This window comes from Mustela nivalis (genome assembly GCF_964662115.1).
Source record: "Mustela nivalis genome assembly, chromosome: 2".
NCBI classification, from domain to species: domain Eukaryota; kingdom Metazoa; phylum Chordata; class Mammalia; order Carnivora; family Mustelidae; genus Mustela; species Mustela nivalis.
The window spans coordinates 35,083,588-35,096,793 of record NC_139021.1 but is presented as its reverse complement, the minus strand read 5'-3'; the positions used below and the strand labels follow the sequence as shown (position 1 = coordinate 35,096,793).

At 45.6% G+C, this 13,206-nt stretch overlaps 1 protein-coding gene across 9 annotated transcripts in view; it reads right to left on the bottom strand.

Moving 5' to 3' along the window:
* LOC309860533 (uncharacterized protein) overlaps nt 1-13,206 on the bottom strand; it is a gene marked incomplete at its 5' end in the record, with an annotated part of 143,575 nt that overhangs the window by 102,604 nt on the left and 27,765 nt on the right. For 2 of the 9 annotated variants that reach the window (XR_014309421.1, XR_014309426.1), the window contains 2 exons: nt 3,157-3,290; nt 12,562-12,767. The exons of 5 other annotated variants lie outside the window; for them this stretch is intronic. Of the gene's footprint in view, nt 1-3,156; nt 3,291-12,378; nt 12,437-12,561; nt 12,768-13,206 lie in introns of those variants that run through there. 2 more of the 9 variants (XR_014309423.1, XR_014309422.1) reach the window with 2 other exon arrangements.

Genomic DNA, 13,206 nt, shown 5'->3' with positions numbered 1-13,206 from the left:
ACAGATTGGGTGGAGTGAAACATGAATGGAGTGAAAAATTAACTACCAGAATGAGGCAGGATGCATTTACTTAAAAAAAAGTACAGGCATAAAGAGCAGCAAAACACATTTTTGTAAGAAGGCATCTGAACATGAGGATATATTGTACCCACATTCAAGCGTATTAGGATGGTTGCCCATGATGAAGGTAAGGAACTTGGAGGGAGAATGGAGTAAAATGGAATAAATAAAACGATAGAGGGTCTTGCATAGACAATGTACAATGAAGACAATGTACTATGAACTGAAGAGTATGACAACCCCAGCTCTGCCACCGAGATCTAGTACCCAGAGAAGTACATTTAACCCAGAAAGGTCTTAGCCGTGGGTGCTCAGCCCTGTGCCTCCTGAGTGAGGTGTTTGAGAGTAAGGTTAATGATTGCTGGGTGGGTTTCTTAAGCTCCTTGGACGTGCTTGAATGCTCTTTAGGCCAGAGGCTCTCAACTTTGGCTGCCCAGGAGAGACACCTGGGGAGAAGTAAAAAAATCCCATGCTGGCCCACCCCCAGCCCTCCCACTCCCCCACCCCTGTCCAGAGCTCCTGTGATGGGCCTGTGGTGAGGGCCCAGGCATCTGCATTTTCCCAGAGCTCCCCAACAAATTCTAAGTCATAGCCAGGATTGAGAACCATTGCTTTAGACTCTTGCCTTTACCTTTCTAGTTGCAAATGTTGCATTCTTTGGCACTGGAAAAGAGACTACTGAAATCAGATAATTTTTCTTTTGCCAAACATTAATCTCATGGTTAAGAGAGAGCATCAAAGATAGCATAACTCACATATTTATTTGATTATACAATTAAAACTTTTGGCTGGGCCACTGTGTGTGCTTAGGGTGGGTATACTGCATAATTCTAGGGGATGTGCCCTCCATGTAGTTTATACAAATGGAGTACCTTGGAGTTGACCAGTGCACAACCTGCTCTGTTATACATAGCGGCCCATGTGCTACGCACTGGGCTAAGTGCCTGGCTACATTGCTGAACAAGATGACATGGCCTCCAGGGAAGGTGGTCACAGTGGGATTTCCACAAAGTATGGCTATGCAATGGTGGGAGGGGCATCTCAGGAGCTCAGGTCAGGGTCCCTCACCCAGCCTAGGGGTCATGGAGGGCTTGCTGGGGGAATTAAAATTTGGATCAAAACCTGAAGGATAGGGGTGCCTGGGTGGCTCAGTTGTTAAGTGTCTGCCTTCGGCTCAGGTCATGATCCCAGGGTCCTGGGATCGAGCCCCACATTAGGTTCCCTGCTCAGTGGGGAGTCTGCTTCTTCCTCTCCCACTCCCCTTGCTTATGTTCCCTCTCTCACTGTGTCTCTCTCTGTCAAATAAATAAATAAAATCTAAAAGAAAAAAAAACTGAAATGATAAATACGCAGGTCATGGTCATGAGTGAGGAGGACAGTACTGTCCACCAAGAGGAACATCCGTGAAAAGGTAGAGAGATTTTACTGTGCTCATAGCATAACAGAGGAGCTGAAAGAAAGAGAGTGAGTCTGATGGGTAGGTGTAAGAAACAAGTACTCAAAGGGAAGCAAGGTCTGGCTACAAAAGGAGTTGTGGGTCAAGTAAAGAAATGTGGGCATTATCACATGGGTACTGGAGAATAAAATAATCAAATATGAGAGTTAGATCATTCTGGCAACAAGTACACTTGAGGTTGTGGGGAGGCAAGAGTAGGCACAGAGGGCTAGTTATGGGACTATTATGCAGATCAGGGTGAGAGAAGACGTGGCTTGGACAAGGCCTGGGAAAGAAGAGAAATGGACACATGTGAACAATATCCCAGAGACAGAGAGGACATGGAGACTGCGCAAGGGAGAGAGGTTGGTGCTAGACAGAGGTGAGGCCATTCACTGAGTTGAGACACAGAAAAGAGGAGAAGATAGGGTGGAACAAGGCAGGGAAAGATGGTGATTTTGGTTGAATATGTTAGTTTGGGAAGCTAGTCTTGTAGACTGAGTTCCTGGGAAATAGGCTCTGATGAAATTTGATGAGTAGGGTATTTCTTAGGGTATGCTGTTGAGCACGACACAGAAAGGAGGGGGAAGAAACAGGAGAGGGCAGAGGGAGAGACTGAGCTGTAAGGCAAGCCTAAGGACAGCCTTGGCTGTGGCAGACTATATTTTCCAAAGATGGCCACATCAACTTGTGGACCATCCCAAATATTCTTCTTACAGTAGCTTGATGCTCCTCCATTAAAAGGTGGGGTCTCCAGTCTAGATTCTTGAACTTGGGGGTACTTTTTAAAATTTCTTGACCAGAGTGATACGGCATGACTTCTGAGGCTAGGTTAAAAAAGGCAATATGGCTTCTGCCTGGCTTCCCCTCTTGCCATATGCATTTTAGGAACCCTGAGTCAACAAGTAAGAAGTTTGGTTTCCTTGAAGGTTCCATGTTGCCATTATCTAAAGCCATTACACTTTGGGATAGTTTGTAACACAGCATTAGAAAACTGGCCCATCAGCTCACCTCTCAGGGAGCTTTAGAACTAGGATGGCATTTCAGAACTGTTCCAAGTTGGGCCAAGATGGTGGAGCTTTATATACCACACTGATTCGTGATGGGATGTGGTGGCAGGACAAGAAGGGTCTTTTCAACTGAGATAATCCTGGAAGGGGGCATAGCTGAAGGCTGGATGTGGACAGCACTCCCTGCAGCTGGGGCAGAAAGTACTTCTCTGAAGGGGCATCTGGGCAACACCTTCCTGTGACAGCCAAAGCCAAAAAGATATTAAGCCAACTACACCATCAGAGCTTAGAAGGTCATGGTATTGGGAAGTAGTAGGATGTGGCACAGGTTTCTGTGTCTGTGGTCTGAGAACTGAGAACACCCTGTACTGAGTCATCTGAAGGCAGCCCCCTCCCCTGACCTGACAAGTCAGCACTCAGGGTGATGAGTGGTCTCCTTCTGATCACTAACATTGAGAATCTCTGGATAAAGATGATATCAGAGCCACAAGGGGGGGGGCGGATGTAGATGAGGTAGTCCAAGGAGATTACACAGAATGAAATGAGAACCTTGGAACATCACCATTGGCCAAGAAGAGGGGTAAGAGAGGGGAACACAAGTTGTTTGCAGAAGGAACGGGTACTAGTAGCAAATACAGATGCAAGTCCAGGAAAGGTGAGAACACTGGAGTATTTATTGGATTTGGCAACAACGAGGTTCTTGTTGGCTCTAGCCAGGGAGTCAGGGTGGCTGTTGATCACGTGGGAGAGCTGTGGTGAGATGAGCTGCTTCCTGGCTGAGGTTCCTGGGGCAGATGAAGAGACCAGAACTAAGAAGGACTCCTGGAGAATTTAAGGGTTGTCTTGGGATGGGCCCTCTGCTCAGAGCAGAAAGGGGCTGGCAACAAAGGCAGCACAGTGTAAGATAGGAGAGGAGCTAAAGGTAAGACCAGAACCCATCAGGAAGATGAAGGTCCGGGTAAAGGAGTTAAACCCAGGAAAATATTTATTATCAAATACTCTTCAGGGTTTACACAAACCAAGGCAATTCAGAGAAGGTGCTTATTTAAATAGTTCCATTTATAACCAAGAGAGCAAATGTGTTTGGAATCAACAGAATTTGGTTGGGTTCCCAGCACACAAAGGAGTATCTCCTAGGAAAGCCATTTAACTTCTTGAAGCATTCATTTCCTTATCTGTAAAATGGAGACAATTATGCCTGACTCGCTACTTAGCTGCAAGGAGTATGGCTCATCTGTTCATTCAGTGAGCGTTTACTAAGCTTTGCCGTGGGCCAGACAGCACACTAGACCTCATTTCTGGAACAGGGACCAGCACAGGCCGGCCCATCCCCTCCGGGAGCTGGTGCTCTAGTGAGAACGATCGGCATTAAATTTGTAACCACATTGACATCACTGCAGTTGTGGTCAGCGCCACAAGGCAGAAGAAAGACAAAGGACGGGAGATGCAGAGTAGAGCCTAAGACATAGCTGGGGTGGAAGGAATGGTATCGTGTTCCACGCTCCCGCACCCTGCTCGGAAAAATTGGCAAAGAGATATTTTATATTCAGCGTCTGCAGCTTCCCTCTCTCTGCGGTTTTCCCCTCCTTTCTCTCCTGCGGAACTGTGGTATTTCACATTTTTCTTATCAAAATGAGTACTTAGTTAGCACCATTAAGTACTTCCAGGAAGACATGAGCAGAGCAGAGCAGGACAGAGGGCGTTGCTTCTCGGCCTTCGCAAGTACCTTTGCAAGTTGGAGGCTGGTGTCACTTGAAATGTAAACTTACTCTTGACATTTTTATACATAAAGACGAAGGCTTTTAAAGTGTTTTCTCCTCATGCTTTCACTTATTAGAAACAGCACAAAGATGCTTTCTTGTGATGGTCATCTGTGCAGTGTACTGGCGTCTCTTTTAGGTTTTTTTTGAGTTTTTGAAGTAAAGTTGACATAAAGCTGACTCATTTGGCAGGAAAGTTTGCCAGTGTGAGTCAGGAGTGAGTAGGAGAGACATTTTACAACTTCTCCGCCGGAACAGTCACTGTTCACAGCTCCCATTGGGACAGCATGTTCACACCTAGCAGGGGATTTGATATTCTGCACAACTCGGCGACATACTAACTCCATTTTACACCTAAGAAGATCGAGACTCAGTTTACAGAGCTTGCCCAAGGCCTCAGAACTGAGACTTGACCCAGGCCGTACATTTCCCGAAGCCCAGTCCACTACACCAAGCTGCGTCTGGAAGCGGAAGAAGCCGGAATGGAGCTGCGATGCTGGGTGGGCGCCGTGAGGAGGTCAGCTGAAGGGCTCCCAGCTTTCACCCCAACTGCCACTCACTTGCCACACGCTTGCCCACTTCAGCAGCCTCCAGTCCCTCACACATAGGTGACACAGAGTCAAGGACAGTGTGACCAGGCTCTGAGGAAGACAACAGGGTGGCTAAAGTGAGCCTGGGCCTGTGAAAGTGCTGACTGGGCTGGGCCCGGAAAGGAGCTTGGGCAGGTTTGTACAGCTGCAGCAGCCTTGCCAGAAGTATCTTGTGCAGGTGAGAGAGAGAGAGAGAGACAGAGTGTGTGTGTGTGTGTGTGTGTGTGTGTGTGTGTGTGTGTGTGTGTGTAGGAATGTGTGTGTATGTGAGAAAGCGCTTGCGAATGGAGGAGTGTTCTGGGAGCTGGTGAGTGTTCCGCACATGGATTTGTTGGAGAGTCCGTGTGCCTAAGACTGGTTCCTGCGTTTGTCCCTGCGTGTAAGTGTCTGAAGGCACATGTGTGTGACTGTGAGTTGTGTGTGGCAAGTCTGTGTGTGTGAGAGAGAGAGAAAGAGAGACTGTGTGTATGAAGAACACAACTGAAAGAGTCCAGAAATCAAGGTGCTGTTTAGCTGCCCTGGGTACCTCTGAGGCCTACTCACTCCAGAGTGGCAAGGACTCCACTTTAGTGTTCTTCAAGGGGGAATCTGAAGGAACCGAATCCCAGTGTTACCTGAGCCACTAATCCCCGGGAGTGAAATTCCTACACACCAGTAGGTATTATTTAGGGCCTTTCTCAATTAGCAATCATAACACCTGAAGCTTTGAACAGTTGTTGTATGTTTATCTTTCTCTTCAAGTTCACTCTGCTGGCTCTCAGAGCCAGCCAAGTTCAAACAACCTTCTGTCTGGCAGCGGTGAACACAACGCCCCCAGCCCCCACCCCAAAGCGGTTATAACCAGACAGAGATTGGAACTGATTTTCGTGATCTCGGTGTGTGTTCTTCTGCCTTTTTATTTAATTGTGCTTTAAGATGTGCTCACTTCCATCACAGATTTGAGGTAGCTTACAATATTAAAAACACACACCCGACAAAAATGCTTCAGAAACACAAAAAACCCAGATCTAACCTCAAGCCACAGGAGAAGAAAGCTGCTCCAGGGTGTGTGTTCTGGTGCTTAATTTTCACAGATGGTAAAAGGGACACATCCAAAGTGTTATACTGGATCATGGCTAAGATTGAGTCACCAGGAGTTACCCTGTCTGGATTTTAATTATTGTGCTGTTTGCTTCAATTTTCCAAGCCTTGTTGTCCCCGTCCCTAGCAATGGGGACAACGATAGGATGTAACTCTTCGGATTAAAAACCAAATAAGAAAACGTATATAAAGTGCTTAACACGGTGTCTGGCACACAGTAAGCAATCGATTCACTTGTGTTGTCATTTTTACTGCCATTGTGGAATTTTAATTACCCACACTGCCTCTCTTTTGGGTTGTGTGCCCAGAGCCAGGTGGGCCTTCTCCCTCTTTGGCCCCCTGGGAAGACAGGTAACGCGAATGTATTACTGGAGTCCTAGCACTGAGTAACCCCAAAGCGGACACTGCAGACTGCTCCTGGGCATGGCAGCAAGGTTTGGCTCTCAGGCTCTGCAATCGCCAGGTGTGCAGCTGAGCTGAGCTGAGTTGAGATGACGCTGCGCACTCAGCTGCAGGTCAGGTCCACTGAGATTATTGCCAGAGCATAGTCCTAGAAGACCCACGGGCCTCTTTCTGGGCCAACTTGAGTTCTGTAGCTCTCTGAGAAGCAACTGCTCTGTAGAGCAACTAGTGTCAGAGAACTCTGGTAGCCTCTTTGGTGGACACAGCCTATGGCACAAATGCCTCCATGTGGGTTCTGCACTCTACCCAAAATACCTAGACACACAGCCATCATGTCCATTATTTTTATTATCAGTGGCCAAGTGAGAGATGATCTGTTACTCCTCAAATATAATTCAATACTCAGGAGAATCCAACTGAGCCCTCCCACCACCTCCCAGCTAACCCTTGGCTTTGCCTCAGTTCTCCAGATTCCTGAGGCCAGGGTCACCTGGACAGGCAGGGGTGTAGAAGTTACCCCAAGAGCTAGCCATCAAATCCTGTCCGGTATTTGTTTTCCATGTGGATGTCTCCCATTCTCCCCCGATGGCCAGCAAGATAGGTTCAAGGGCTGCACTGGTTCATTTGTTATCTTTGTGTGCCCATCCCTCCCTCTCACCCTCTGATTTACTTAGTGCCGGGCACGTGGTAGGTACTCTATAAATGTCTGTTGAATCAGAGTGTGAGTATAAAAGCAAGTAACCAAAGGAAGGAACTATTTCACAGAGAAAAGGTTAAAGCAGAAGTAAACCCTAGAGGGGCACCTGGGCGGCTCAGTCAGTTAAGTGTCTGCCTTTGGCTCGGTCATGATCTCAGGGTCTTGGGATCGAGTCCCACATTGGGCCTCCTGCTCAGCAGGGAGTCTGCGTCTCCCTCTCCCTCTCCTCCTCCACCTACTTGTGCTCTCTCTCTCTCTCTCAAATAAATAAATAAAATCTTAAAAAAGAAGAAGTAGTAGTAGTAGTAGCAGTAGTAGTAGTAGTAAACCCCAGAGGCCATGAGATTGAGCACTCACACATAACAGGCGGGGACATGGAGGCTGTGGCTCCCAGAAGACATGCTGAGCCTCGGCAGCAGGACTGGGGTCCGGGTACCCCACTGTCTCTGTGCTGCTTCTTATTCCCCTTCTCAGTCTTCATTTCCTGTTCTTCTCAGAGAGAGACTCCAGGAGTCTGGGGGGTGTGGGATCTGTCAGCCCCACCTCTCCCTGAAGTCACCAGTTCATTAACTAGCCTACAACTTAGCCTAGCCTTGTGACAAAAGCAAATCAATAAATATTGATTGAATGTCTACTATGTCACCAGCCAAGTGAGAATAAGGGAAGGTAGGAAGCACACAAGAGAGAAGCTGTGTGCAGTTTATCTGCCTTATTAATGGTCGTCAGACACCCTGGTTCACATTCATGAGACAGTCCTGAGAAAGCAGCAAGCATGCTTGTGGGCTTTCAGCTAGGAAAGATAAGGTGGGGAGGTCTCGACTGGCTCTGGAGAAAGCCCCTTTCTCCCTGAGGCAAGACAGAGTAGAGGATGTTATGTAAATAATGAGTCCAAAACTACACCCTGCTCATGTACTAGAATTCCAAGAATGATTAAACCTGACTATAGCTCCAGGATAAACAGAAATTTAACGTTGCAATTGGCCATGCACTTTCTCTCTGTCTCTGTCCCTCTCTGTCACACAGGCATGCACACGCACAATGTAGACATCTGCTACCTCCTACCCGGTCCATAAGGAAGGCAGTTTAGTCTGATAGAAAGGTAACACTGGGTACACTCCAAAGAAGTGAATGCTGTTCCTGCCTAGGGACTCATTCACTGTGGTCCTGGCTTCCTAAGCGCTCCAGGGCCCTACTTGTCCATTTTTAAATATAATATCAATATCATTATTCATCTACTTTACAAGGATGCTGTGATTACACAGCCTCATAGATATAAACAACCCTTAGAAGTTGAACTACTGTATGTCCATACAGTTGAAGTATTCTTCAAAAGGTGACTGTAGACTGCAAGTGATTGATAGGATTGGTGTCCTTATAAGAGGAAACACCAGAGAGCTCACTATCTCTCCTCCTTCCCCTCTCTGACTTTACCTTGTGAGAACACAGTGAGAAGGCAGCACTCTGCCTTTGGCTCTCACCGAAGCTAAATGGGCCAGCCTCTTGATCATGGACCTCTTAGCTTCTAGAACTGTGGGAAAATAAATTCCTATTGTTTAAGCTATTGTCTATGGTATTTTCTTACAGTAGCCACAAAACAAACCTCAATAAATTGAAAAGGGTAGAAATATTACAAAGTATGTTTTCTGATCACAATGTAATGAAATTAGAAAGCAATAGCAGGACAAAAATTGGGAAACTCACAAATAATGTGGAAATTAAACAATACAGTCCTATACAACCAATGGACCAAAGAAGAGATCAAAAGGGAAATCAGAAAATACTTTGAGGTGGGGCGCCTCTCTGGCTCAATCAGAGGAGACTGCAACTCTTGATTTTTGGGTCATGAGTTCGAACCCACCTTGGGTGTGGAGATTACTTATATAAATAAAACAAACAAACAAAAAAGAAGAAGATACCTTGAGGTGAATAAAATGAACACACAACATATCAAAATGTATAGAATTCAGCTAAAGCAGTGCTTATAAGGAAATTCATAGCAGTGAATGCTTATATTAAGAAAGGAGAAGGATCTTAAACCAAAAAGCCCATCTTCCACATTGAGATACTGGAAAAAGAACAAAGTAAACCTAAAAATGAGCAGAAGGAAGGAGAGGATAAAGATTAAAGTGGAAATTTAGGATGAGCTGACAAGAGGGCAGAAGTGGAGCAGAAGAAGAAGTGCATCTTCCGTGAGCTCATCTGCTGGGGTGGACCTCGACCAGCCGCTGGACATGGCGTACAAGCAGTTGAGGCAGCTCTACCATGCCCGGCAGCAGCGAGGCTCAGCTTGGGTTTGCGGAGGAAGCAGTACTCGCTGCTGAAGAGTGTGCCCAAGGCCAAGACGGAGGCCCCTGACATGGAGAAGCCAGAGGTGGTTAAGACACGCTTACAGGACATGACCCATCCTGCCAGACATGCGGGGCCACATGATGGATGTCTATAATGGCAATACTTTCAACTAGGTGGAAATCAAGCCCAAGATGATTGGCCACTACCTGGACAAGTTCTCCATCACCAGAAATAGGACAGGCATCAAGACCATCCACTCCTCACACTTCATCTCTCTCAAGTAGCCTGTTCCACCAATAAAGACACAGGCTTCTCTAAATTAAATTAAGTGAAAATTTAATAAAATAGAGACTCAAAAAACCAGAAGAAGAAAATCAATGAAAACCAAAAGTCGGTTCATTGAAAAGAACAAAAGAGACAAATACTTAGCTAGATTGACTAAAACTCACCAATAAACAGAGATTTAAACAGACTTTTTACTATAAACAGGGCCTTCAGACCCCTACTCATCTTTTACAATGGCCCAAGAGGCTGAACTTTTAAGAGCTGGTGGTCCAGCCAAGTCACAGGCAAGACTGGAAACTGAATGTCTTGATTCCCACCTGGGGTTTCTGACACTCTAACCCCTTATCTAATTTCTCACACAGTATCGGATGCTTATAGGTCAACTCATATTTGAAATGCAATAGGAAAACCAGTGAAGGGAACTTGGTCATGACATAAGCTGAGAAATACCCTTGAGTAAGTCAAATCATTGTCTCCTACTTTGTCTTTGCAGAAGTCAACAGGTGTCCTAATTTGATTCATTTGAAGAAGGGATGACTCTTCCAAGCATTGGACCTATTTTCTCTGGTTGTTTAAGAACAACCCAAGGCTATAATAGATGTGGAAAGAGAGAATTTAAATCATGCTTGAATAAACAACTATTCTTTCAGGGTCATAGTGACTCTTTTGGGGTTATAATCCTGGACAGGAAAAAGTTCAACAGTTGAGAAACCACGATGTGCACTTTATAGAGACTACGGCCTATCTGGGGGGCAACAGAATCCCCAGAACATTCCCTGCATCTCTCATAATATCTCAGAAACACTGCCCTAGGGTGGGGAAGGGGTGCAAAAGCTGTGACAACCCTGTTCTGTGTGATTTCGGAGAGAATGCTTGATTCTTTTCTGAAGAAAGATGAGTCTAGAATTACTTCCAAGAAGAAAATCAAAATCTTGGATGCTGCTCTGATGGGAGTCCCTAAGTTGGTCTCCCCACTGAGCAAGCATTTTATGGCAGCCTCTATTATCCCATGCAGAGGCATAGCCACTTTCAAACATCTAGACTTTGCCCCTTTTAAGTGAGATTTTCTTGCAGTGTCCCAGTGACAGACATGCCTTCAAAATACCAGCCGAGCTCACTCTTCTCCTTGATAGGGATTTCATTCAGCTAATGAGAGAGTAGAACCTGAAGGCAGGGAGAGGGTTTTAGCTGCAGTCAAACAAACCTGAGTCAAAGGAAGGAGTTTTGCGGTCATATTAACAACAAATATTTACTGAGTACTTGCTATCGCCAAATCATGTTCAGAGTACTTTTTGTCGATTAACTCACTTAATCTCCAAAATTCTGATAGAGGTACTAGTATTGACTCCATTTCATAGATAAGAAAACTGAGGCAGAGTAATTAAGAAATCTGCCCAAGGTCGCAAGAGGCTGGGCTCCATTAAGTCTTTTTTTTTTTTTTTTTTTTTTTGGGAAACCATGCCACATAACCAGCCTTTTGAGGAAGTCGGCTTTGATTTGGCTATACCAAGTACTATTTGGAATCATCTAAACAATACCTCTGTCTTACAGTTGAAAAGACTGAAGTCTAGAGCATTTGCTAGTATTAATGATAGAAGAGTTAATTACATAAGGCACAATCATATAGCTCTGGCTTCAGCAGACCACCAAAGAGCTCACCTGAAGAGCTTATAAAAGCACTTATGGCTGGGCCCATTAAATCAGAATCTCCAGGGCATAGCTGGGACAACTGTATATATATTTTTTTGATCACCCAGGGGAATGCCACACATAGTGAGGGTTGAAAACCACGCACTTTTGTGCTATATTCTTGCTGCTTGGCCACACCAACACTCTACTGAGTTAAGAGCTTATCTGGAGAGGGTAAAACAGAGTTGGGGCATCTTAAAAAAAGCAAAGTCAGGATGGCTGTTGGTGTCTTGAGTTCTTTCTGTGAATTAAGACTCACTCACATAGCATCCAACCACTGTATTCCACATAAACATGACATTAAGGTAAAGAAGGTACGTGCTTGGGCAAACACAAGCTTTTGGAAGTAAACTGGCTTATGTCTGTCTAATCCAGAAAGGCATCAGCAGACCTACCTGATAGCCACACATATCTTAGCTTTGGCCTTTCCCCCTCTTGGCGTGCAAAGGCCTGAGGGTCCCAGACTAACTATCCGGACTCAAAGCTAAAATCAGGCTAAAATCTAAAGTTACTCAGTTATTAAAGGAAAACAAAACAAAAAGGAAAGTGTGGGCCAAAGGAAGGACAAGTTGTCTCTCCCAACAGAAAAAAATTAGCCTGCTTGCCCAGAAGGCAAGAGCTAATGCACAGGACCAGAGGAAAGAAATGGGAAGGGAACAGAATGCCATCTCTCAGCCTGCCCCACTCGCCCTCCTGAACTACATAAACAGTCATTTGAATCACTTTGCTTCTCCTTTTTTATCCTGCACAATGATGAAGACCATCCCTATGGCGTTTTTTAAGGTTAGTTATATAAAACTGCATTTTGTCAGTTTGAATAAGTCAATTTGAATGAATCCTTTTTTATTTTTTTAAGCCTGAAACCAAACAGATGTGAAGGAAAGTGGGGAGTGGGGTTAAATGATCCATTTGAGATGCTGGCCTTGGGTTACAAGAGAGGGAAAGCAGAGAGTGCGCCACAGGGCCATGCAAAGCAGGCCTTTCCCGGCTTCCCACAGCTTCATACAGCAAGAGGAGGCACAGGCTTACCCCCATCCCTAAAGCACGTTGAAACCCAACTCCCTTTCTAAGGCAGAATTAACCTGAAGACGTGAGTTCATGAAAGCTCTCTGATGAACAGTGATGAACGGTGACCAAAGCTGCAGGGTCCGAAGAAAACAATTAAAAATGGAAAAACAGCTGAAATTGTTTCTCATGTTCGTCAATGAATTACAAATTGTGTGCCAAGAGCATTGAATGTCTCATCTACCTATGATCAACTTACCTGTGAGCAGATACTGAAGACAGACGACGTCATTAAAATGGTCATAGTAGGGGCGCCTGGGTGGCTCAGTTGTTAAAGGGCTGCTTTTGGCCTGGGGTCCTGGGATTGAACCCCCCCCACACCCGCATCGGGCTGTCTGCTCAGCGGGAGGCCCGCTTCTCCCATTCCCCACTCCCTCTGCTTGTGTTCCCTCTCGCTGTGTCTCTCTGCCAAATAAATAAATAAAATCTTAAAATAAAATGGTCACAGTAACACACTAGTGAGCCTTGCTTCAAATTCCAAAACCTGTGAATTTTTATTTGTTCTCTCTTTTGCACTTTTCATAGCATGTGGAGGACGGAACTGCAACATCATCATTCACCACCCCCCTCCCCCCACCCCCTCATCTTTCCTTTTAAGTTTTGGCCCATATGCTAATGACAAAAGGAGCACCGGGAGGGAGGGCTTTCCACTCCAAGATCCTTTGGTGCCCAGCATGGGCTGGAGTCAGGGAAGGAGGGGGTTCACCCCGACCAGAGACAGAGTGTCTCAAACAGGAGCCTCTGCTTTTTTTCTGAGGAGGAAAAGCCTTCTTGATGAGTCTGATCATAAGGGAGATAGGGATACTGCTGGCCAAGGTTTCTTAACCCTCTTTATTTCTGATTT